Consider the following 27,545-nt stretch of genomic DNA (forward strand, 5'->3'; position numbering starts at 1 on the left):
CCCCTTTGTTTCATAAACTTCACCTTGGGTGATATGGACACCCGGTCACGGAAACGCCGTGACCTCTACAGACTAAAGCTTCTTGTAAATATGTTGTCTTATTATTGTTACACCCTGTATTTATGTTTCTTTAAAAATGTGTTTAGTCCCGGAGTACTAAAATTTACTAGGGGGGAATGTGACACTCCAGGGGTCTGGTTGCCACAGTAATAGAGATATTATGTCTGAGAGCAAGTGGGAGGTTTCTCTGGTCAGGATCCCTAAGCATGCAACACGGTCCGCCCAGACCTGGGAGGGGAGGAATCTGCCCTTATAAACTGGGTCTGGGGCGGGATTAGACAGAGTCAGAGCCTGGAGTTCAGTTCCAGACACAGGGAAAGTGAGAACAGGAGCTCTGTAGGAGCAGTAGCTGAAGTCCAGGGGCTGGAGCTGAGCAGAGCTCGCCCTGGACGAAGACACTAAAACCGGACACAGGAGTCCGAGGCTGTGGGGACTGATATACACCCAGCTGCAGAAACCAGCCGGCAGGGGATTCCAGGTCCTCTGGCCATAGAAGCCCGGAGGCTCAGTCACAAAGAAGGGACCAGCGCCGCCATCCAGGAGCGGAGGCTAACAGAAGGCCCCAAGTCACCAGCCATACGGGTGAGCACCACACGGTATACTCAGGGACGTGGGCTACTTGTAACCGCTGACAGCAAGGTAGCCAGGAAGAGTGCAGATAAACGGGGAGGCCTACAACTCCACCTGGCCAGGGGAACTCCTGCTTGCTCGCAGACTGACCAGGCCCCTTATACTAGCCAGTACTCCCGGGAGGGTCTGCCTTGTACCATCAGTAAAGATCCTAAACTGCACCTCCCATCTCTGTGATTCCTTGCCGCTCCTGCACCATTAGCACTGGGACTCTCAGACCATCACTCCCATCATCTTCCACATTAGCTGCCCTGAGGCAATACTTCTCCCGTGGGGAGTCATCCCATACTCGGCTGCGCAAACAACATCAGCCTCAGCGGTCTGCAGCGCAGCGGCGGTCCCCACTGACCGCAATCCACGGGTGGGGTAGTCGGACACTTATTACAATACAAATAGACTGCCACTGGTTTGACCACCCTGGGCACGGACCGGGTCACCGCCACGGAGAACTACAACCCCTAGCGATCCGGCTCTGGGTATTCCCCCTGCACAGCAGCACAGCATAGGCCCAGGGGGCGAGTCAACTTTATATCAGGCAAAATTAAAAAGAGAAAGAAAATGTATTTTCCATCCATTAATAGCCGGGCCATCTCTCACTATATTTCCCTGTCACTTATGACTACAGTAGATGACATAGTAGAGAGGTTGTTCCTCTGGTTGTTGCTTAATAATTAGAACCTTTTTCATATTTTTTGTCTGTGTGTTTTACACCCATCGGTAGTCACTGGTAAATGTAATTTTAAAATTTTACTACCTTATCTGGGCATGTGCTGTGTGTGACATGGTCAGACACATCTTGTTTAATTTATGAAGGAGGGACTCTGAAACTCACAAAGCCAATGTGGACAATGCAAGAACTGCCAAAAATTATAAGGAAGAGGGATTCCGATACACTCTGCATTAGACATAAAGGAGGGCCTCGTACACATTCTGTTAAAATTGTTAGGTAGTGGGACTCCTAGACTCATAAAGCCTATGCACTAAGTAGAAGACCCCAAACAGACACTTAGAGGAGAGCATCAGAAAAGATTTTTTTCCCATTTTTGAGGAGTGGGACTCCTAGATTAGCAAAGCCTGCGCATTATGTGCAAGGGCTGAAAAGCATTTACCCCTGGTGGGTATACATGTATATATGTAAGAGAATTGTATAGGTAGGGCTTATACACATCCTGTAAAAATTATGAAGGAGGGCATCATGCACACCCAGGAGAAATTAAGAGCGAGGGTTGCATGATGACCATCTAAAAATTATGAGTGAGGGCCACCTGATGATCCTTTAAAAATTTTGAGTGAGTGCCACCTGATGACCCTCTAAAAATTTTGAATGAGGAACACCTGATGACCCTCTAAAAATATTGAGTGAGGGCCGCATGATGACCCTCTAAAAATTTGGAGCGAGGGCTGCAGGATGAGCCTCTAAAAATTTGGAGCGAGAGCTGCCTGATCACCCTCTAAAAATTATGAACGAGGTCCACATGATGACCCTCTAAAAATTTGGAGAGAGGGTCTCATGCCTTGCGCATTTTAAATTAGGTATGTAATATACACTACCGTTCAAAAGTTTGGGGTCACCCAGACAATTTTTTTTTTCCATGAAAACTCATACTTTTATTTATCAAATGAGTTGCAAAATGATTAGAAAATATAGTCCAGAGATTGACAAGGTTAGAAATAATGATTTTTATTAGAAAGAATTATTTTCTCCTTCAAACTTTGCTTTCGTCAAAGAATGCTCCCTTTGCAGCAATTACAGCATTGCAGACCTTTGGCATTCTAGCTGTTAATTTGCTGAGGTAATCTTGAGAAATTTCATCCCATGCTTCCTAAAGCCCCTCCCACAAGTTGGATTGGCTTGATGGGCACTTTTTGCAAACCGTACGGTTAAGCTGCTCTCACAACAGCTCAATGGGGTTGAGATGTGGTGACTGCGCTGGCCACTCCATTACAGATAGAATACCAGCCGCCTGCTTCTTCCCTAAATAGTTCATACATAATTTGGAGGTGTGCTTTGGGTCATTGTCCTGTTATAGGAGGAAATTGATTCCAATCAAGCGCTGTCCACAGGGTATGTCATGGCGTTGCAAAATGGAGTGATAGCCTCCCTTATTTAAAATCCCATTTACCTTGTACAAATCTCCCACTTTACCAGCACCAAAGCAACCCCAGACCATCACATTACCTCCACCATGCTTGACAGATGGTGTCAGGCACTCTTCCAGCATCTTTTCAGTTGTTCTGCGTCTCACAAATGTTCTTCTGTGTGATCCAAACACCTCAAACTTTGATTCCTCTGTCCATAAAACTTTTTCCAATCTTCCTCTGTCCAATGTCTGTGTTCTTTTTCCCATATTAATCCTTTCCTTTTATTAGCCAGTCTCAGATATGGCTTTTTCTTTGCCACTTTGCCCTGAAGGCCAGCATCCCGGAGTCGCCTCTTCTCTGTAGACGTTGACACTGGCGTTTTGCGTGTACTATTTAATGAAGCTGTCAGTTGAGGAGCTGTGAGGCAACGATTTCTCAAACTACAGACTCTAATGTACTTGTGTTGTTGCTCTATTGTGCAGTGGGGCCTCCCACTTCTCTTTCTATTCTGGTTAGAGCCTTTTTGTGCTCTCCTCTGAAGGGAGTAGTACACACCGTTGTAGGAAATCTTCAGTTTCTTGGCAATTTCTCACATGGAATATCCTCCATTTCTAAGAACAAGAAGAGACTGTCGAATTTCACATGAAAGTTCTCTTTTTCTGGCCATTTTGAGAGTTTCATAGAACAAGCAAATGTAATGCTCCAGATTCTCAACTAGCTCAAAGGAAGGTCAATTTTATAGCTTCTCAAATCAGCCAAACTGTTTTCAGCTGGGCTAAGATACTTGTGCAAGGGTTTTCTATGGTTTTCTAAACTTCCATTACCCTTCTTAAACAGTTAGCAAACACAATGTACCATTAAAACTCTGGAGTGGTGGTTGCTGGAAATGGGCCTTTATACACCTATGTAGATATTGCAATAAAAACAAGACATTTGCAGCTAGAATAGTCACTTACCACACAAACAATGTATAGAGTGTATTTCTGATTCCTTTAATGTTAGCTTCATTGAAAAAAAATTTGCTTTTCTTTCAAAAATAATGAAATTTCTAAATGACCCCAAATATTTGAATGGTAATGTATTATTATTATTTATTGTTATAGCGCCATTTATTCCATGGCGCTTTACATGTGAAAAAGGGGTATACATACAAAAACAATTACAATAATCTTGAACAAAGCATGATGGCGACTGGAAGAGGAGGAGCAAGGACTCTGCCCGCGAGTGCTCACAGTCTAAAAGGGATGGGTGAGGTTAGAGCTGGTCGTGCAGTGGTATGGTTGGGCTAGGGTTACTGTAGGTTGCAGTCTTGTCGGAAGAGGTGGGTCTTCAGGTTCCTTTTGAATGTTTTCACGGTAGGCGAGAGTCTGATATGTTGGGGCAGAGAGTTCCAGAGTAGGTGGGATGCATGGGGAAAATCTTGTATGCGATTGTGGGAAGAGGAGATAAGAGGCGAGTAGAGAAGGAGATCTTGTGAGGATCAGAGGTTGCATGCAGGTATGTATCGGGAGACTAGGTCACAGATGTATGGAGTTGACAGGTTGTGGATGGCTTTGTATGCCATGGCTAGGGTTTTGAACTGGAGTCTCTAGACAATGGGGAGCCAGTGAAGAGATTGACAGAGAGGAGAGGCGGGGTAATAGCAGGGGGACAGGTGTATTAGTCGGGCAGCAGAGTTTAGGATAGATTGGAGGGGTGCGAGAGTGTTGGAAAGGAGGCCACAGAGCAGGAGGTTGCAGTAGTCGAGGCGGGAGATGATGAGGGCATGCACTAGTATTTTTGCAGATTCGTGGTTGAGGAATGTGCGGATCTGGGAGATATTTTTGAGTTGGAGTCGGCAGGAAGTGGAAAGGACTTGGATATGTGGTTTGAAGGAGAGATCAGAGTCCAGGGTTACCCCAAGGCAGCGAGCTTGCGGGACTGGCGAGAGTGAACAGCCATTGACATTTATAGATAGGTCAGGTGGGGGGGGGTGAATGAGATGGTAGAAAGATGATGAAGTCATTTTTATCCATGTTAAGTTTTAAAAATCTAGCAGAGAAGAAGGATGAAATAGCAGATAGACATTGTGGGATTTTGGTTAGTAGGGGAGAGATATCGGGTCCGGAGAGGTAGATTTGTGTGTCATCAGGATAGAGGTGATAATGAAAGCCGTGAGACTCTATGAGCTGTCCCAGGCCAAAGGTGTAGATGGAGAAGAGTAGGGGTCCTAGAACTGAACCTTGGGAGACACCAACAGATAGGGGGCGAGATGATGTTGATGTTGTTGCATTGCACAAGATCGCCCTCCATGAAGAAGTATTGGACAAGATTTTTTCTTTATCATGGTTGTGGAACAAAGAAATACGAACATCGGCCTCTAGGAGATTCCACTGCTGTAGCCTGGAGCAGAGCAGATCTTAGCAGGGATCGTTGCTGCATCGCTGTGTGGTCGCTGGTGAGATGTCAAACAGTCAGATTTTCCCAATGATGCAGCAACAATACGGCGATCCGTAGCGACCTATATAACGATGCAACGATGCAACGCAAATGCACACCTATGTGTCTCAGTTCTGAGTCTCCAACGAGGTCGTTGGTAAGGTGTCAAACACACCGATGCATGCTACCCAGCGGGACCTCAACGATCAGAAAATGGTCCAGGCCATTTCCACAAGACCAGCGATCTCACAGCAGGGGCCTGGTCGCTGCTACGTGTCAAACGTAGCGAGATCGCTGCTGACGTCGCTGTTGCATCACAAAACTTGTGACTCAGCAGCGATCTCGCTTAGTGTGACAGGGGCTTTAGGCAGATACTCTACTTTTTGAAACTCCTGAATAACACATTTGCTTACTAGCGCAGTATTAGATGACTTTTGGCAAATAACTGCATAATAAGACAGATCTGTCATTGTGGAGTTTGGGAGAACTTGTTGACAGCACTTGAAACAGATATCACTGCAGCAGCGCTTGGCTGTCGATCAGCTAATTTTTAAACATACCTGTCACCAGGACTGGCCCCTCTACATTACTGTGTCTTACCGATGTCCTAATAATGCTTAAGTAATGTGTACAATTTTCACCACTAAACAGAGTGCGAAGCTGTCAATTATTGGTGTGGAAGGTATTTTACACCTTGCAGTTATGGACCTGTTTTATATTTATTATTTGCCAAAGGCAATAAAATCCCTATGCTAATGACTGTGATTTAAAAATTACCTTTTATTCTATATAAAGTACTTAAGGAAATTTCTAAACTCTATATTAAAAACACAGATAGCGATTTTTGGCTTGCTGAGGGTATGTACTCTCTCTCTCTGTTAGCAGTTAGCAAACTTCTGAATGCTTCCCAGCAAAGTTATTAGAGTCACATATCTAATTGCTACACACATTACGTCTGCAGTCCATCATCATAATAGATAACATCATAACTCTGACCCACAATCACATTTGCTGATTAAAAAGTGAATAAGCTCATAGCCTCCGAGTCCCCAACATGTTTCACTAATCTGGCATCATCAGGGGAATGAGGCTATTATGTCATATACACTGCTCAAAAAAATAAAGGGAACACTCAAATGACACATCCTAGATCTGAATGAATGAAATATTCTCATTGAATACTTTGTTCTGTACAAAGTTGAATGTGCTGACAACAAAATCACACAAAAATCATCAATGGAAATCAAATTTATTAACCAATGGAGGTCTGGATTTGGAGTCACCCCCAAAATTAAAGTGGAAAAACACACTACAGGCTGATCCAACTTTGATGTAATGTCCTTAAAACAAGTCAAATTGAGGCTCAGTATTGTGTGTGGCCTCCACGTGCCTGTATGACCTCCCTACAATGCCTAGGCATGCTCCTGATGAGGTTGCGGATGGTCTCCTGTGGGATCTCCTCGCAGACCTGGACTAAAGCATCCGCCAACTCCTGGACAGTCTGTGGTGCAACGTCATGTTGGTGGATGGAGTGAGACATGATGTCCCAGATGTGCTCAATCAGATTCAGGTCTGCAGTACAGATGGGCCAGTGCATAGCTTCAATGCCTTCATCTTGCAGGAACTGCTGACACACTCCAGCCACATGAGGTCTGGCAATGTCCTGCATTAGGAGGAACCCAGGGCCAACCGCACCAGCATATGGTCTCACAAGGGGTCTGAGGATCTCATCTCGGTACCTAATGGCAGTCAGGCTACCTCTGGCGAGCACATGGAGGGCTGTGCAGCCCTCCAAAGATATGCCACCCCACACCATTACTGACCCACTGCCCAACCGGTCATGCTGAAGGATGTTTCAGGCAGCAGATCGCTCTCCACGGCGTCTCCAGACTCTGTATCATGTGCTCAGTGTGAATCTGCTATTATCTGTGAAGAGCACAGGGCGCCAGTGGCAACTTTGCCAATCCTGGTGTTCTGTGGCAAATGTTAAGCGTCCTGCACGGTGTTGGGCTGTGAGCACAACCCCCATCTGTGAACATCGGGCCCTCATACCACCCTCATAGAGTCGGTTTCTAACCGTTTGTGCAGACATATGCGCATTTGTGGCCTGCTGGAGGTCATTTTGCAGGGCTCTGGCAGTGCTCCTCCTGTTCCTCCTTGCACAAAGGCGGAGGTAGCGGTCCTGCTGTTGGGTTGTTGCCCTCCTACGACCCACTCCACGTCTCCTGGTGTACTGACCTGTCTCCTGGTAGCGCCTCCAGCCTCTGGACACTACGCTGACAGACACAGCAAACCTTCTTGCCACAGCTCGCATTGATGTGCCATCCTGGATGAGCTGCACTACCTGAGCAACTTCTGTGGGTTGTAGAGTCCATCTCATGCTACCATGAGTGTGAAAGCACAACCAACATTCAAAAGTGACCAAAACATCAGTCAGAAAGCATTGGTACTGAGATGTGGTCTTAGGTCCCCACCTGCAGAACCACTCCTTTATTTAGGGTGTCTTGATAATTGCCAATAATTTCCATCTATTGTCTATTCAATTTGCACAACAGCATGTGAAATTGATTGTCAATCAGTGTTGCTTCCTAAGTGGACAGTTTGATTTCACAGAAGTTTGATTTACTTGGAGTTATATTCTGTTGTTAAAGTGTTCCCTTTATTTTTTTGAGCAGTGTATATCCAGGCCATCAATAGAAAATGTTAGAAAGTTTAAGATTGTGTTCGCACTCCTGTTAAACCCTTCCATTGTCCTGTCTCATTACAGGAAAGGAACAATGGAAATCAGCTGAGGACGGGTTCATCATAAAACACACCCGAGCAAAGCCCGACTGACTATAATAAGCTCCATCAACTTTCTGTCAAGATTGCTATCATATTTCAAATCTAAGTTATGTTTCTTATAAATTCCCGATCAGACCAGTTTATCACCGTTCCTCTCTACCCTCGGGCCAAGGCATGTCACATCTTTGAACTTCACAATGTGCCGTGGACCGAGGGCACAGAGGAACATCTTAAAATGGGCTTCCTTCATAGTTCACTCTGTAAAGGACTTTCCCGTTCAATCTCCTATATATCATTTTATTAATATAATCTCAGTTGCTGCTCTGGTCTGTGTTTACCGGCTGCAGCGGTTACTTCATTTTTGTAGCTCATGTGACTGCGACAACCAATTAGTTCAACGGCTCATGCTGACATAACCGGAATCAGTGCTCAATAAATCCGTCAGCTCACCATGCAGAATAAAAAGCACATACATTGCTCTATTGGGGGAAAAATAAAAATGTAACGGTCTTGAAAAATGGCGACACAAATCAAAAATATTTTCTTTTACAAAATTCAGTTTTTTTTAAGCTCTTAAATAAAAATAAATCTATGCAACTTTAGTATCAACATAGTTGTACTGATCTGTAGAATTATGTTTCCAGGTCATTTTTACCATACAGAGAATACCGTCAAAACACCTCCAACCTCAAAAATAATAGCAGAATTGTGTTACCAAGCATGCAAGAAGGTGTTTTTGAATTATTGGCCCCGCAATGAAATACGGAGCACCTGTATTTGGTTTGAACAGTCAGTCATTCTGTGCTAACTTACAAATAAAGCTGCACTTTGTAGTGCTATAGCACGTCCTGGACCCTGTGTTGTTCAACATCTTTATCAATAATTTAGATGAAGGATTTGAGGGTAAACTGGTTAAATTTGCTGATGACACAAAGCTTGGAGGGATAGCTAACAATAGAAAAGAGAGAGAGAGAGGATTCAAAAAGATCTAAACAATCTGAGCAGCAACTAACAGAATGGTTTTTAACAAGGGGAAATACAAATTCCTACATCTGGGCAAGAAAAATTTAAAAAGCATATACAGAATGGGAGGAATAGGGCTAAGCAACAGCACATGTGAAAAAGACTTGGGTATACTAATAGATCACAGACTGAACATGAGTCAACAGTGTGATGCAGCAGCAAAAAAGGCAAACACAATTCTAGGTTGCATTAACAGAAGCATACAGTCTAGATCATGTGGAATAATTGTCCCCCTCTACTTCTCTTTGTTCAGACGTCATCTAGAATACTGTGTCAAGTTCTGGGCACCACATCTTAAAAAAGACATGAAGAAACTGAAGCAAGTTCAGAGATTAAAGACCAAAATGGTGAGCGGTCTGCAAACAATGTCCTATGAGCAATGGTTAGAAGATTTGGGAATGCTTAGCTTGCAAAAGAGAAGAGTGAGAGGAGACTTAATAGCTGTCTGCAAATATCTCAAGGGCTGTCACATTGTAGAGGGGTCAGCTTTATTCTCATTTGCACAAAGACAGACTAGAAGCAATGGGATGAAACTGAATGGGAGAAGATACAGATTAGATATTAGAAAAAACTTTTTGACAGTGAGGGTGATTAATGAGTGGAACAGGCTGCCACGAGAGATGGTGAGTTCTCCTTCAATGGAAGTCTTCAAACAGAGGCTGGACAGGCATCTGTCTGAGATGGTTTAGTGAATCTTGCATTGAGCAGGGGGTTGGACTAGATGACCCTGGAGGTCCCCTCCAACTCTAACATTCTAAGATTCTATGTCATTCTGTGATGACAGAGTCCCTTTAAGAAAAACATAATTTCTTCTAGGTACAGTACAGACCAAAAGTTTCGACACACCTTCTCATTTAAAATTTTTTCTGTATTTTCATGACTATGAAAATTGTACATTCACACTGAAGGCATCAAAACTATGAATTAACACGTGGAATTATATACTTAACAAAAAAGTGTGAAACAACTGAAAATATGTCTTATATTCTAGGTTCTTCAAAGTAGCCACCTTTTGCTTTGATGACTGCTTTGCACATTCTTGACATTCTCTTGATGAGCTTCAAGAGGTAGTCACCAGAAATGGTCTTCCAACAATCTTGAAGGAGTTCCCAGAGATGCTTAGCACTTGTTGGCCCTTTTGCCTTCACTCTGCGTTCCAGCTCACCCCAAACCATCTCGATTGGGTTCAGGTCTGGTGACTGTGGAGGCCAGGTCATCTGGCGTAGCACCCCATCACTCTCCTGCTTGGTCAAATAGCCCTTACACAGCCTGGAGGTGTGTTTGGGGTCATTGTCCTGTTGAAAAATAAATGATAGTCCAACTAAACGCAAACCGGATGGAATAGCATGCCGCTGCAAGATGCTGTGGTAGCCATGCTGGTTCAGTATGCCTTCAATTTTGAATAAATCCCTAACAGTGTCACCAACAAAGCACCCCCACACCATCACACTTCCTCCTCCATGCTTCACGGTGGGAACCAGGCATGTAGAGTCCATCCGTTCACCTTTTCTGCGTCGCACAAAGACACGGTGGTTGGAACCAAAGATCTCAAATTTGGACTCATCAGACCAAAGCTCAGATTTCCACTGGTCTAATGTCCATTCCTTGTGTTCTTTAGCCCAAACAAGTCTCTTCTGCTTGTTGCCTGTCCTTAGCAGTGGTTTCCTAGCAGCTATTTTACCATGAAGGCCTGTTGCACAAAGTCTCCTCTTAACAGTTGTTGAAGAGATGTGTCTGCTGCTAGAACTCTGTGTGGCATTGACCTGGTCTGTAATCTGAGCTGCTGTTAACCTGCGATTTCTGAGGCTGGTGACTCGGATAAACTTATCCTCAGAAGCAGAGGTGACTCTTGGTCTTCCTTTCCTGGGGCGGTCCTCATGTGAGCCAGTTTCTTTGTAGCGCTTGATGGTTTTTGCAACTGCACTTGGGGACACTTTCAAAGTTTTCCCAATTTTTCGCACTGACTGACCTTCATTTCTTAAAGTAATGATAGCCACTCGTTTTTCTTTACTTAGCTGCTTTTTTCTTGCCATAATACAAATTCTAACAGTCTATTCAGTAGGACTATCATCTGTGTTTCCACCTGACTTCTGCACAACACAACTGATGGTCCCAACTAGAGATGAGCGGTGTTCGACTCGAACTGTTCGCCAATCTCAAATTCGAGCTGTTTTGGGCGGTGTTCGAGCCGTTCGGCGAACACGAACGATTTGAAAAAAATTCGGCTGTTCGAGGTTGTGTACGATAACAGTTCATGCACCAAAATCATAACTGGATTTTTTCTCAGTAATGCTGAAAATTAATGTTAATACACAGTTTGAGTGTACCGCGGGGCGGGGGTAGGGGCAGGGGATGGATCTCTGCAGAAATAATGAAGATCTCCATTTTTTTTTCTCTTTCTCGCATTTACAGTGGGGAGGTGCAATCTGTCAGCCTATCAGCAGCGCACACACGGAGCGAACTGCTTTTTTTCACACAAGCAAGGGCATGTGTCATTGGCAGTGTATGTCACATGTCCTTGCCCTATAAGACCCAGCCATTTTCCCCGTCGCCACCATTTTCTCACTGCTGCAGCTGCGTGTTAAACGGCACCGCTGTTGCTGTGTGCGCTATACTTTGTTAATTTCAAGCCAATTTTCGCACAAATCTACAGAGAGCTTGGGAGTAGGGAATAGTTGTGATTGCAGTCCTTTTAAGGACTAGGTTACATAATTTCCTACGACTTTTATCAGGCAAGTCTGTGCTCTTAAATAGATAGGTTGGGAGTAAAGACTAATTGTAATTGCAGTCCTTTTCAGGGCTAGGTTACATCAGTTCCTATCACTTTTATCAGGCAGGTCTGTGCTATTAAATAGATAGGTTGGGAGTAAAGACTAATTGTAATTGCAGTCCTTTAGAGGGCTAGGTTACATCAGTTCCTATCACTTTTTGCAAGGCAGGTCTGTGCCAGTGCTGTGCAAGTTTTTTTCACAGCATTTGGCTAAATCTAGCAAAGCTAATCCTTTTTGTCCTCTTGCAGTGTGTGTTAGTCAGTGGAGAAGCCTATCTGTGTTGCAAGCTACACCACCTGTGTATAGAATACAAATTTTTTTACTGCACTTAGTGAAGTAAAACCTTTTGGGCATAGCATCATTCTATTAGTCCATCTATACTAACCTCCATTAGGTTGCAAATTCAATATAATTTTTTTCTGCATCTAGCTCTGAATAACTATTTCGACTTCTAGCAGTGTGTGGGACTTGTTCTATTAGTCCATCTATACTAACCTCCATCAGGTTGCAAATTCAATCTAATTTTTTCTGCATCTAGCTCTGAAAAAATATTTGGGTTTCGGCTTGTAGCAGTGTGTGGGACTTGTTCTATTAGTCCCTCTATACTAACCTCCACCAGGTTGCAAATTCAATCTAATTTTTTTCTGCATCTAGCTCTGAAAAAATATTTTGGCTTGTAGCAGTGTGTGGGACTTGTTCTATTAGTCCATCTATACTAACCTCCATCAGGTTGCAAATTCAATATAATTTTTTTCTGCATCTAGCTCTGAAATAATATTTCGTCTTCTAGCAGTGTGTGGGACTAGTTCTATTAGTCCATCTATACTAACCTGCAGCAGGTTGCAAATTCAATATAATTTTTTTCTGCCTCTAGCTCTGAAAAAATATTTCGGCTTGTAGCAGTGTGTGGGACTTGTTCTATTAGTCCATCTATACTAACCTCCATCAGGTTGCAAATTCAATATAATTTTTTTCTGCATCTAGCTCTGAAAAAATATTTCGGCTTCTAACAGTGTGTGGGACTTGTTCTATTAGTCCATCTATACTAACCTCCATCAGGTTGCAAATTCAATATAATTTTTTTCTGCATATAGCTCTGAAAAAATATTTCGGCTTCTAGCAGTGTGTGGGACTTGTTCTATTAGTCCATCTATACTAACCTCCATCAGGTTGCAAATTCAATATAATTTTTTTCTGCATCTAGCTCTGAAAAAATATTTCGGCTTCTAGCAGTGTGTGGGACTTGTTCTATTAGTCCATCTATACTAACCTTCATCAGGTTGCAAATTCAATATAATTTTTTTCTGCATCTAGCTCTGAAAAACTATTTTGGCTTCTAGCAGTGTGTGGGACTTGTTCTATTAGTCCATCTATACTAACCTCCAGCAGGTTGCAAATTCAAAATAATTTTTATCTGCATCTGGCTCTGAAAAAATATTTGGGCTTCGGCTTGTAGCAGTGTGTAGAACTTGTTCTATTAGTCCATCTGTACTAACCTCCACCAGGTTGCAAATTCAATCTAATTTTTTTCTGCATCTAGCTCTGAAAAAATATTTCGGCTTGTAGCAGTGTGTGTGACTTGTTCTATTAGTCCATCTATACTAACCTCCAGCAGGTTGCAAATTCAATATAATTTTTTTCTGCATCTAGGTCTGAAAGAATATTTCGGCTTGTAGCAGTGTGTGGGACTTTTTCTATTAGTCCATCTATACTAACCTCCAGCAGGTTGCAAATTCAATATAATTTTTTTCTGCATCTAGCTCTGAAAAAATATTTTGGCTTCTAGCAGTGTGTGGGACTTGTTCTATTAGTCCATTTATGCTAACCTCCAGCAGATTGCAAATTCAATATAATTTTTTTCTGCATCTGGCTCTGAAAAAATATTTCGGCTTGGGCTTGTAGCAGTGTGTGGGACTTGTTCTATTAGTCCATCTATACTAACCTCCACCAGGTTGCAAATTCAAAATAATTTTTATCTGCATCTAGCTCTGAAAAAATATTTGGGCTTCGGCTTGTAGCAGTGTGTGGGACTTGTGCTATTAGTCAATCTATACTAACCTCCACCAGGTTGCAAATTCAAAATAATTTTTATCAGCATCTAGCTCTGAAAAAATATTTGGGCTTCGGCTTGTAGCAGTGTGTGGGACTTGTTCTATTAGTCCATCTATACTAATCTCCACCAGGTTGCAAATTCAAAATAATTTTTAGCTGCATCTTGCCTGTAAACTAATTTTGGGCATATTAGCTGTGTGTGGTACTCATTCTATTAGGCCATCTATACTAAGCTCCACCAGCTTTCAAATTACTAATAATTTTTAGCTGCATCTTGCCTGGAAAATAATTTTGGGCATAGTAGCAGTGTGTGGTACTCATTGTATTAGGCCATCTATACCAAGCTCCACCAGCTTTGAAATTAATAATAATTTTTATCTGCATCTAGCCCGGAAAATTGTTTTTCTTCCCAATAGTGGTAGCAATAGAAATATGGGGCGCTCTCCTGGCTAACAAAAATATACGCTTCCTAACAAAAAACACCAGCCTAGCGCACTGCATTAATAAGATGGCATCATCGTCTCTCCCGTCTACGCCGGCTAGCATTCCTGTGCCTAAAACACAATGCATGGGTCCGCGCTAGCCACGATGCTGAGGGGTCTAAAGCTGCTGCTAATGCTTTATCACAATTCAATTGGCAGATTTTCACAGAGCTCCTGCCCAACGCCCACCCATCGGGCAACAGTTGCCCACCCTGCCTATGGGATCTAGTGGCGCATAGTTGATGCCATTAATCAGAGCGTCAGTTGCCCCATTGACGTGGCAAGCATACGGTAAGGCATGGGAAGAGTGGACACGACTAGTAGCAGGCAGACGGGTTGACCAATGTGAACAAGCCAGATTACAAGTCACCATAGAATTTCTCCACCAGCTAATGATGAGGGGTATATCAGGGGCGTCAGCGCAGCGGTGTCTGACCGGAGTAGCATTTCACTTATAACTACTGAATTGGGGACATGTGACAAAGAGTTTCATCATCAGACGATCCATAAAAGGGTGGAAAAGGGGTCAGCCAAGTCAGGAGTGTAGACGTCCCGTCCCGTGTCACTAAAACTGATTTCTCACATCATATCCCTAACACCATTAACATGACACTCACAATTTGAAGCAACACTACTGTCTACTGCATTTGCGATCGCCTTCTTCGGGGCGCTATGCATAAGCGAATTAGTCCCTCAATCCAAAATTACCACCAGTGGAGGCTTATTACACCAGGACGTAGTCATAGCCAATAATGCAATACGTCTACGCATACGCCTATCGAAAACGGTTCCAGCGGGCAGGGGCACTTGGGTACTTCTACAACCCACAAACGGTACACTGAGTCGGGTAACAATAGTAAAAACATATATAACCATCAGATCACAAAGTAATTTCTTCCTATCACACATTGATGGAACACCATTATCAAGATACCAGTTCCTAGCTATATTTAATAAATGCATAACATCGGCAGGGAACCACCCCAAAGATTACGGGACACACTCATTCCACATAGACGAGGCCACGGAAGCAGCAAGAGCAGGTCTGTCAGAAACGGAAGTTCAGATGATAGGGAGATGGCGATCCACATGTTTGGTGAGATACATAAGACCGGACTTGTTATCCTAACGTGGTTTGTTTCTTTTACAGGTGACGCTAAGCCAACAGTGTGGGTGATAGGCCACTCGCATATATATTGGGCAGAAAAAAGGGCGAATGTCCACCCAGGCGGGAGGAAATTAGAGTTTCATAACACATATTTCAACTGGAGAGGTATTAGAGGCCTGCTATGGCCACAGGTACTAATGGAGGTAATCAAGGTAGGGAGAGAGGCAAGAGGTCCGGTCATCTTAGTTATACAGGCCCGGGGAAATTACCAAGGTCATCACAAGAGTGCATAACTAATGACAATAATGAAACTAGACACTGAGCGCTTCAGAGAATTTTTCACAAAACTAACTATAGTATGGTCAGAGATTGTGCCGATAGCGGTATGGCAAGGTGCGCGAGACATCACGGCCATCGAACGGACAAGGCGGGTAATAAATATTCGGATGACAAAATTTAGAAGAGACAGAGGCGGTGTAGTGATACAACACCGACAACTGGAGGGAGATAACTCAGGCCTCATACGGCCCGACGGTGTTCACTTAATGGATATTGGACTGGACATATTCCTGTCAGGACTGCAGGACGGAGTGGAACAAGCGTTAAGAGTGATTGATGGGGGTCAGAGTCCTGCATACGAGTACGCAGGATCCTCCGTGGCCTGGAAATAGAAAGGACATGTTGGAGAGTTACACTTGTTGGCCAACTTGCCGGTGTGGAGACCCAGGGCATGCTGCAACAAGCTGAATTATTTTAGAAATAAAATGCCTTTCTAATGGAATGAGTATAAAGAGTTAATAAAGCTGTGACCGATCCTCACCCATCCACTTGTAAGAGTTACATTATTGTATTGTCAAGGAAAGGGGGGCGGTAGGGGGGCTGAGCGTCTGGGTTTGGTTGGGGGTCCCCACAGTCTGCCTAGGCTAGATGCATTTAAAAATTCTTATTAGATACACAGGCGGTGCAGCTTGCTACGCAGCTGGGCTACTACGCCCAAAGTATTGCCTAGGCTAGATGCAGTTAAAAATTCTACGCTGACTAGCAGACACTGAAGCTTTGGAGCAGACCTCTGAGTAAACAGCTCTTCAGACTCAACCATCTGTGTTACCCCAAGCCATAGTGTATGTAGTTTCTTACAGTTAAAAGGGGGGGGAGCGACCCAACCCACCTGGAATTGACGATGCCAACGTCACGTAAAACACAGCAAGGGGACTCCAAAAAGAGTCTCCAGTTTTTCCAAAAATTGTGGCACAGACACCACTTAAGTGGCATCAATTGCCCAAGAGTTGCTTAAAACGGTTGGTGAGGTGATTTTACCAAATCCTCAAGCTTTTAGTCTCCCCAGGATGACACAGGGGTAGAAAAGTCCTTGCGGATCCATGATTTGTTCATGTTTATGAACGTGAGTCTGTCTACATTCTCAGTGGAAAGCCGCGTGCGCTTATCTGTCAGCACACCACCAGCAGCGCTGAACACACATTCAGAGAGAACGCTGGCTGCAGGGCATGACAAGATCTCCAAGGCGTGAGTGGCGAGCTCCGGCCATTTTTCCTGAATGGAAGCCCAAAATGAGCAAGGGTCCAGTGACACAGTCATAGCTTCGATGTTCACTTGGAGATACTCCTGTACCATCCTCTCTAGGCGTTGACTATGTGTCAGACTTCTTGTCTCCTGTGGCCTTGCAAAGGATGGTCTAAAAAAAGTGGTGAAACGATTCCACAAAATTGCTGTTACCAGCAGATACTGTGTTACTGTTACGGTTTGAGTGATGAAGACTCGACAGTCCCACGGTTTGCAAGTTAGAACTGTGAGATTCACTACGTGCACCACTGGTGTTTTGTGGAAAAGCACATGTAAGATTCTGCAACAGCCTCTGCAGATACTCCTGCATGCGTGAATCCCTTTCTATGGCAGGAATTATTTCGGCAAATTTACTTTTGTACCGGGGATCTAAGAGTGTGGCAACCCAGTAGTCGGCATTACTTCTAATTCTGACAATCCGAGGGTCATGTTGCAGGTAGTGCAGCAAGAAGGCACTCATGTGTCTTGCGCATCTAGGAGGATGTTGTGTGCATCAAGTCCTTGTTGTGATGGTAGTGAGGTAAGAATCATGCTTCCTTCCTCTGCCCTCTCCCCCCAACCTCGCAGAACAGAAATGTGATCAAGGTCTCCCTCATCTGATGAGTCTTACATGCCCATCGCCAGTTCGTCCTCCACTTCTTCCTCGGCTCCTGCACCTTCCTCAACAGTTTAGCTGCTACCATGCGCCCTGGGTAATCCCTCTCCCCCACCCTCCCATGCCTGCCGCCTTGGTGCTGCCGACCGTCTGGACTTGGGAGATGTTATCCCTTCCGCATATGACTCCTCCTCTACTTCCTCCACCTCCTCTTGTCCCACCACCTGACTCTGAATTCTGTTTAACGTGTGCTCCAGCATGTAAATCACAAAAATAGTCATGCTGATAATGGCATAGTCGTCAGCACTAAACATCTTCGTCGCCATTTCAAAACTGTGCAGAAGGGTGTGTGGTGCCCCTGAGGGTTCAGTCACCACAGAGGTACTGCATCTCACTCTCAGGTAAGGAAGGAGTATGTCTCGGGACCCTAACACCTGTATCCAACACATACTCGCAGTGGGGGTAGGGCGAGATTGCTCCTAAGGGAGAGCACAGTCCCAGGTCCCTAGCTGGTGGGAGGGTCCTATGTAGTGGGTGTGGGTGGAGAAAGCAGTTAGGGGAGCACATGACAGGGAGAGTATAAATAGGAAGCCATCTTAGAAAGAGCAAGCCAGTCAGAGGAGGAGAAGTGACAGGAGCAGAGGCTCTGCATGAGCTCTGCTCCAGAGGCGGGCCTAGCCTGGGAGGCCCAGGACTGAAGGAGAGAAGAGAGGAGTGGGAGCAGGAAGGCTCCAGGAACCAAAGGGACCCTAGGGGTATGGGCCGTGCAGAAGGCCACCCGTACGCCCGCTGCTACCAGGAGGTAGATGGGTCAGGCCAGATAAGGGGAACCGGTACCTCAACTAGCGGAGAAACAGCAAGGCTCAACTAGAAACCGGAGGCTGCAGCATTTCATGTACTGCAGGCCAAAGTCCACACCAGTCTCACTAAGAAGGTAGCCACATAGGACCCAGGAGATGGAACACACGTCGCCCGCCAAGGCCCGAGGGTACCGGATAGAAGTGTCACTGGGTGTGAGGTGCAGGGAGAAGGCCAGAGAAAGGACACACAGAAGGGGGTCCTGCTAAGTACTCTGGAGCTATCTGGGGGTGGACTGAGCCCCTCACTGAGTACACACAGCACGACGGGGAGATTGCTCTGGTACCTGTAATCTGGACAGCAACAACTGTGAGTAAAGATCTTGGGACTGCATCACACGGACTCTGTGTTCATTACTGACTCCCTGCACTACAACCACCATCATCCACCCACACTGCCCTGAAGCTACACTCTTCCTGTGGGGAGTAATAATACCATTGCTGAAAAACCACCAACTTCAGAGGACTGTTCCGCAGCGGCAGGCCCCTTTGGCCGCACTCCACAGGTGGCGTAGTCGGACATTATAAAACCCATATATACAAATTACCCTTGGATTGACCGCCCTGGGTCACGGACCGGGTCACCGCCACAGTGACTACAACCCCCAGCGTCTACCGGCCCGGCTCCGGGGCCCCACGGCCCAGGGGGCGCGTCAACTTTATAGGTCCCTGATCTGAGACCACTCCTGCAGCGTGATTTGCCCCACCTCTGGATCTCGTTGGCCCAGGCTATACGCCAGAACATATTGCACCAGGGCTTATCGGTGCTGCCACAGTCGCTGCAACATGTGCAGAGTTGAATTCCACCGTGTCGGCACATCGCATTTCAGCCGGTGAACTGGCAGGCCCAACGACTTCTGTAGAGATGTAAGTCATTGAGCTGCGGGATGCGAACGGCGGAAGTGAGCACACAGCGACCGTGCCCTCTGCAGAAGGCCATCTATTCCGGGATAGTGGGCTAAAAATTGCTGGACAACCAGGTTCAACACGTGAGCCATACAAGGCACGTGTGTGACATTGCCCCGGCGAAGGGCCGCACCCAGGTTTGCAGCATTGTCGCACACGGCCTTCCCTGGTTGCAGGTCCAGTGGAGACAACCATTCATGAAACTGGGTCTCCAGAGCTGACCACAACTCCTCAGCTGTGTGACTCACATTTCCCAGACATTTCAAAGTAAACACCGCCTGATGCCGTTGAGCCCTGCTGCCAGCATAGTAAGGAGGTGTGCAGGATTCCTTCTGCACAGTTAGAAAGCGGGTGGCATTACCAGACAGGCTTTGGGTGCAGGTGGAGGACCGAGAGGAGGTTGAGGAGGTAGAAGCAGTGGAGGAACTTCGAGATAAAGAGGATTGACGGACAACTCGTGTGGACAGCAAGACTTGGACAGCAGCCCCTTGTCCTGCTGTCACCATAGTTACCCAGTGCCCAGTCAGTGACATGTAACGCCCCTGTCCATGCCTACTCGTCCAAGTGTCTGTGGTGAAATGCACCCTGTCACACACAGAATTTCTCAAAGAAGCGGTGATGTTGTGTGCGACATGCTGGTGTAGCGCAGGCACAGCTTTCTTTGAGAAGTAGTGCCGACTGGGCATCTGGTACTGGGGCACTGCGACGGACATAAGATCTCGAAAATCCTCTGTGTCCACCAGCCGGAAAGGCAGCATTTCTGTAGCCAAGAGCTTGCAGATGGTGAAATTCAACCTCTTAGCTTTCTCATGGCTAGGAGGAAATGGTCTTTTACTTGTCCACATCTGAGAGACCGAGGACTGGCTGTTGTGTTTAGACGGGGTTGAGTAGGGTGTCCCCGGCAAACTGCGCGTCTGTGAGGAAGATGCAAAGGTGGTGCTCTCGATGTCGGAGAGCGCTCAACACCAGCAGGTGTTTCCACTTCCAAATGAACTGACGACCTGCCAATCACACTGGCTGTTGCGGGAAAAGAGGTGTCAGGTCTGCATCCAAAAATATGTGTGACTGCTGTCCCCCCAGTCACAGAGGATGAAGAAGCTGCGGATGCACAAGATGGGGCAGACGGTGGTTGGCCCGGCCCGCTAGGCCTCATTGTAGCACAGTGAGCTTCCCACTGTAACTTATGCTTCATATCCATGTGACGGTTCATGCATGAAGTACTCAAACTATGGATTTTTTGGCCTCTACTTAGCTTTTGGTGACAAATGTTACAGATAACATGAGTTGGGTCATCCTTATCGACCTCAAAAAATGCCCAGGCTATGCAAGGCTTAGAGCCCATGCGACACAAAGAGCCACCACGACTTGTGGTCAGAGGCAGAGTTGTGGTTGAGGATGCAGTTGTTGACGTGCTTCCAGTACTCCGTCTCTGTCCAGGAAGGCGCAACCAAACCTCGTCGTCAATAGCATCCTCCTCCACCTCCTCTGCTGACCTCATCGACTGGCTGACTGTGGGTTCACAGTAATGGAATCTCCAACCTCGTCATCATCACCCTGTGTGTTCTCACACCCGTTGTCCTCAGAGCCAACCTCTTCCTGCCCTGACCGAAAAGTCAAGTTGTCGCTCCAATCAGGTATGTGAGTCTCATCATCGTCTTCCTGATTGTCTCCACCAACAGGAGTTACAGTTTGGGAACGAGGGTCTACATTATGCTCAGAACCTTTTTCATCTGGGCCTGGATCTGACTCATAAACATTCTGGGCATCAGTGCAGATCATTTCCTCGTCTGGATTCACAGAAGCTCTGGAGAAGACCTCTGATTCCCAGGCTATAGTATGAGTAAACAGCTCTGCAGATTCAACCATCTGTGTTACCCCATACTCAGACGGGCAGCTGGAGACTTGGGAGCTGTGAGGAAGCAAGTGCGATTGGGGCAACGCCTCTGAGGACTGGAGTATTTGTGATGTTGAAGTTGAGGTGGAGGAGAGCCAACTTGAAGGAGCACTTCATATCCATTGAAGCACCTGCTGTTTTTGTGCCTCATCTGGAATTTGTAGCGATGGGCGTGTCCGTAAGAAAGGGATCATATAACATTGTCCACGAAAAGAAGTAGACATCTTAGTTTGGCTGGAAGATGATCTTTCTTCTGCAGATGTTAGTCCCCCCCAACCGCCGGGGGGGCTCGACCTACCAGCGGACAGGCACCAGTATTGGGAGAGGGGGCTCGCCGTCAGGGTCCACCGCGGCTCTGGCACAAACCCGGCGACACGGAGGTCGCATGGGCAGGAACGGACTGGCCGTGTCGGCTTCGCACTCCAGCGTAGTCCCTCTGCCCGCTCGCGCCCGTAACCTCAAAGGGATGCGCAAGCGGCTTTTCTTCCCAGGGCTGCTCCCCGCCCAGCAGGAACGTGGGCGAGCTCAGGTCGGCCTTCCACTGTACTCCCTTACCTGCCTCGCCCTCTTTCCTTCTTCCGTTCTCCATCTAACCACTCGGCTCTGTGGTGTCCGCTCTCCCTCCAGCTCTCTCCTTCTCACAGGTGGACTACCGCGTGTATTCACACTGTGGCAAATCTTTTGGGCCCAGGAATAAGAAGTTGTCGAGGTAATGGATAATATGTGCCCCCTTAGAAACGTCCATTACAACCCATTTGAGGAAGCAACTAAACGCCTCAAATAGTGAACAGGATCTGGAGCACCCCATGGGCAAACAGCGATCTATATATTATGCTCCTTCCCAGAAGCAGCCCAATAGGTGAACACTATTCGGAGGCACAGGTAGTAAGTAACCGGAACGCCGCATCAATGTCTGTTTTGGCCATTAGGGTGACCCTTCCCAACTTCTTGATCCGCCTGATTGCCTTGCCAAAGGATGTACAGTATATACTACTGTACTTGGTTCCGCGTCGATGTTGTCGTTTACTGACCTGCCCCTTGGATATGACAAATGGTGGATTAGTCCGAATGTATTGGGTTCCGTTTTTGGCACACCTCACAACGGGGATACCACTACGTCTTGTAAGGAAAGTGTTCTGAATGGAACCGCCATTCTACCTAAAGATATTTCTTTTTTTAATTTTCTTGTCACGACGTCTGGGTGTTGGTAGGCTGATTTTAGATTTTTACTCCAGCCTTTCTTGATTTTAGAAGGGCATGACATGCCTATATCTGTGTCTCCCCCTCCTTTTACTCCTCCACCTCTTTTCTTTTTGCATGACTATATGTACTTGTCACTTTTCCATGTGTTAGTTGTGTCTTCTGAGCAGTTTGTCAGCTTTTGGACACCTTTGAAGGTGTTTTCTATGTGTTTCTATGTGTTTTTGTTTGCCTGCCATTGGTTTTAACGGTGTTCGAAGGTGTTCGACGAACAGTTCGGCGAACATACGGGTGTTCGACGAACCGAACCGAACTCGAACACTACGGGGGTGGCTCAACACTAGTCCCAACCACATTTATAAGGCAAGAAATCCCACTTATTAAACCTGACAGGGCACACCTGTGAAGTGAAAACCATTTCCGGTGACTACCTCTTGAAGCTCATCAAGAGAATGCCAAGAGTGTGCAAAGTAGTCATCAAAGCCAAAGGTGGCTACTTTGAAGAACCTAGAATATAAGACATATTTTCAGTTGTTTCACACTTTTTTGTTAAGTATATAATTCCACATGTGTTAATTCCTAGTTTTGATGCCTTCAGTGTGAATGTAGAATTTTCATAGTCATGAAAATACAGAAAAATCTTTAAATGAGAAGGTGTGTCCAAAGTTTTGTTCTGTACTGTATATTTGTACACCGTTTTTGAAGGAACTCAGCAGGTAGATTGTTCCAAACATCTTGGAGAACTAACCACAGATCTGTGGAAGTAAGTTTGTACAAATTCTTCTGTCTTGTCATGTAATCCCAGACAGACTTGATGATGAGATCAGGGTTTTGTGAGTACATATCACATGCCCACTAAGCTTCTTTTTTACTCAGCATAAACTGCCCTGTGGTGCATGTTTTAAATTCGCCACATGTCAATTTCTCTTGCGAGTTCACTGATTTTTTTGTGCAGATTTTACCCATAGACTTGCACTAGATGAGAAAAATCAGCAGGTAAAAAATGCACATGCATTTTTAGTGCGCTTCCCGCAGAGGAAATGCATCAAAGGCTCATTTAATCCGCACATAGGATCATAGAATCATAGAATGTTAGAGTTGGAAGGGACCTCCAGGGTCATCGTGTCCAACCTCTTGCTCAAAGCAGGATTCGCTAAATCATCTCAGAAAGATGTTGGTCCAGCCTCTGTTTGAACACTTCCATTGAAGGAGAACTCACCACCTCTCATGGCATCCTGTTCCACTCACTTATCACTCTTACTGTCAAAAAGTTTTTGCTAATATCTAAACTGTATGTTCTCCCTTTCAGTTTCTTCCATTGCTTCTCTTGTTTCCATGTGCAAATGAGAATAAGGATGATCACTCTATACTGTGACATCCCTTCAGATATTTGTAGACAGCTATTAAGTCTCCTCTTAGGTTTTTTTTTTGTAAGCTAAACATTCCAAGATCCTTTAACTGTTCCTCGTGGCACATAGTTTGCAGTTTGCTCACCATCCTGGTAGCTCTTCTGTGAACTTGCTCAAATTTTTTTTTGTCTTTTTTAAAATGTGTTGCTCAGAACTGGACACAGTATTCCAGATGAGGTCTGACCAAAAGAGGAGTAGAGGTGGATAATTACTTTATGTGATCTAGACTATTTGCTTCTCTTAATACAACCCAGATCTGTGTTTGCCTTTTTTTGCTGCTGCATCACACTGCTGACTCATGTGCAATCTGTGATCTATTAGTATACCCAAGTCTTTTTCACATGTGCTGTTGCGTATTTCTATTCCTCCCATTCTATTTTTCTTGCCCAGATGTAGAATCTTGCATTTCTCCTTGTTAAATACCATTCTATTAGCTGCCCATTGTTCAAGCTTATGTGGATCCTTCTGAATTCTTTTCTGTCTTCTCTAGTGTTAGCTATCCCTCCTAGCTTTGCGTCATCTGCAAATTGGATTAGTTTACCTTCAGTTCCCTTATCTAGATCATTTATAATAATGTTGAACAAGACTGGGGCCAGGACACAGCCTTGTGGTACCCCACTTGAAACACTCTTCCAATTGGATGTGCAATCATTTATTACCACTCTTTCAGTACAATCACTGAGACAGATATGAATCCACCTAACAGTAGCCTTTTCAATCCCATACTTGGTAACTTTTTCAATAAGGATAGTATGAGATTCTTTATCAAATGCTTGGCTGAAGTTGAGATATACTATATCTACCACATTTCCCTGATCCACCCAGTCAGTGATTCCATCATAGAAGGAAATTTGCTTAGTCTGGCATGACTTGTTTGCTACAATCTCATGCTGGCTCTGGTTAATTACTATATTCTTATCCAAATACTTACATACATGTTGTTTAATAATTTGTTCAAAGATCTTTCCTGGTACTGAAGTAAGACTCACTGGCCTGTAATTTCCTGGCTCCATCTTCTTTCTTTTTTGAAAATAGGGACAACATTTGTCCTTCTCCAATCTTCTGGGACTTCTTCTGTTCTCCAGGAATTTTCAAAGATTCTGGCTAGTGGTTCTGCAATTTCCTTTGCTATCTCTTTCAGTACCCTAGGATGTAATTCATCTGGACCAGGAGATTTAAATTCATTTAAATTAGCAAAGTGTTCCCTCACCATCTCTCTGTTTATAGATAGTGTGGATTATTTTATTCCTTCTATAGTACAGTGAAGATCAGTTGATGTTACATTTGCTTTCTTAGAGAACACAGATGTAAAATAGTAATTTAAAAGTTTTGACCACGTCATCCTTTTCATCCTGTAAAAATCCTATGACATCTTTGACTTATCTTTTTCTTTTGACATTCCCCCAAAATACTTTTTTATTGCTTTTGGTCTCCCTTGCAAGCCTTACTTCATTACGGGCTTTAGCTCTTCTAATGCTTGCCCTGCATTTCCTGCAGACAGCATTATATTCTTCTTTATCTTTGCTCCCCTTTCCATTTGTTATATATATTTTTCCTTTTTAGAAAGTGTATAAGTTGTGTGTTCATCCATCCTGTTCTCTTTAAATGCTTCCAATTCTTCCTTCTTCTTGGGATTGTTACTGATTGTGCACTGAGAATTCCATTTAACAAAATCTCCCATCCTTCTTGGACATTTTTGTCCTTTAGACCATCAAGCCATTGGACCTTCCCTGCCCTTTTTCTGAGTTCATTAAAATCTGCGTTTCTGAAGTCCAACCTTAAAGTCTGAGTCCTCACAGGTCTTCCTGCTCTTGTAATCCAAAAAATTTGAGGATAGCATGATCGCTGCCTCCTAAATTCCTAGCCATCTTTACTTCTTCAACCATTTCCTCCCTGTTGATAAGAATTAGGTCCAAGATGGCAGATCCTCTTTTTCTCTATTCTCCCTTTTGAAAGATAAAGTTGTCAGTGAGAGAAGATAAGAATTTTCTGGACCCATTACTGTTGCCTGAGAGATTCCCAATAAATATCTGGATAGTTAAATTTTCCCATGATCACTATGTTGTACTTTTTTGAGAACAAAGACATGTGATGTAAAAGGAGTTCATCCATATCTTCAGTCTGTTCATGTGGTCTATAATAAACACCTACAATAGTGTCCTTTATGTTCTTCTCTCCTCATATTCTTACCCAAACAGTTTCTACAGAGCTACCATTCTCTGAAGCTTGGATCTCTGTGAAGATATACGCTTTTTTAACATACAATGCAACACTTCCTCCCCTCTTGTTAAGCCTGTTTATTATAAATAAGTTGCAGCCTTCAAGGTTTGTATTCCAATCAGATCTCTGTTCCTGTGTTAGCAGCTCCAATTCTCCTTGTTTGTTTCCCATGTTCTGTTCATTTGTATAGACACATTTCAGTTTGTAGTCGGTTTCTCTTGCTCCTCTATTTTCATTCAGAATGTGTTGTCTTTGTTTCTTATTTCCACTTCTAATATCAAATACCTTTTCCTGGCCGTATATTTCTCATCCTGCATTGAATTAGTTTAAAACTCTCCTGATGAGTGTAGCAAAGCGTCTATTAAATATGCATTTCCTTTTTTTCGTAAGATGCAACACATCTCTAGCAAAGAGTCCATCATACAGGTCATTCACTCCATGGACAAAAACCCCAAAATATTGCTGATGACACCATCAATGTAGCCAATGTTTCACCTGTACAATCCTGTTCAATCTCCTTGTTCCATGTCCATTCACTGTGAGGATGGATGAGAAGACGAACTGGGCTCCAAATTCCTTCACTTTCCTGCCTAGGTTTTCAAAGTCTCTGCATATAGTTTCCAGGTAATTTTTGCTGTGTCATTTGTTCTTATGTGTATTAGCAGGCATGGGTAGTCGTCTGTAGCACTGAAGAGTCTTCATACCCTATCAGACTCATCTTTGATTAGGGCACCTGGAAGACAGCACACTTCTCGTGATATGATGTCCGGTTGGCAGATAGCGAATTTTGTTCCTCTCAGAAAGGAATCCTCCAAGACCACCACTCTCCTTTTCTTCTTCACCACAGCGTTACTTTTTCTCTCTTCAAGAGGCTTCTGATTGCTTACTGGAATGTTCTTTGTAGGTAAAGCACTTTTTTGATGTACATCTTCGTAGTTGTCCTGCGTGAGAGCCTGGTAGCGGTTCTTCAGCGATATGGGTGCTGACTGCCTCCTCATCATTCTGCTTCTTTGTGTCACATGCTTCTGCAGGTACATTGAAAGGTGCTTCTGACGCACCCCCTGGGCCGTGTGGGCACGTGTGTGGGATACCTGGAGCCGGGTCTCTGGGGGTTGTAGTCTCCGTGGTGGTGACCCGGTCCCGTGGCTCAGGGTGGTCAAACCAGTGGCAGTCTATTTGTAAGGTTTTAAGTTAATTGTCCAACTACGCCACCCGTGGATTGCGGTCAGGGTGTACCGCCGCTGCGAGGCAGACCGCTGAGGCTGGTGTTGTATGCGCAGCAGAGAATGGGATGACTCCCCACGGGAGGAGTATAGCCTCAGGGCAATGAGTGTGGATGATGGGAGTGATGGTGCATGAGCGCAACAGGAACGACTCAGAGTCTTTGCAGTGCAGTTCAGGGTCTTTACTGATGATAATAAGGCAGACCCTCCCGGGAGTATTGGCTAGAATAAGAGGCCTGGTCAGTCTGTG

The sequence above is a fragment of the Phyllobates terribilis genome, unplaced genomic scaffold, assembly GCF_046119375.1.
Source record: "Phyllobates terribilis strain yellow unplaced genomic scaffold, ASM4611937v1 Scaffold_2__4_contigs__length_985480577, whole genome shotgun sequence".
NCBI lineage: Eukaryota > Metazoa > Chordata > Amphibia > Anura > Dendrobatidae > Phyllobates > Phyllobates terribilis.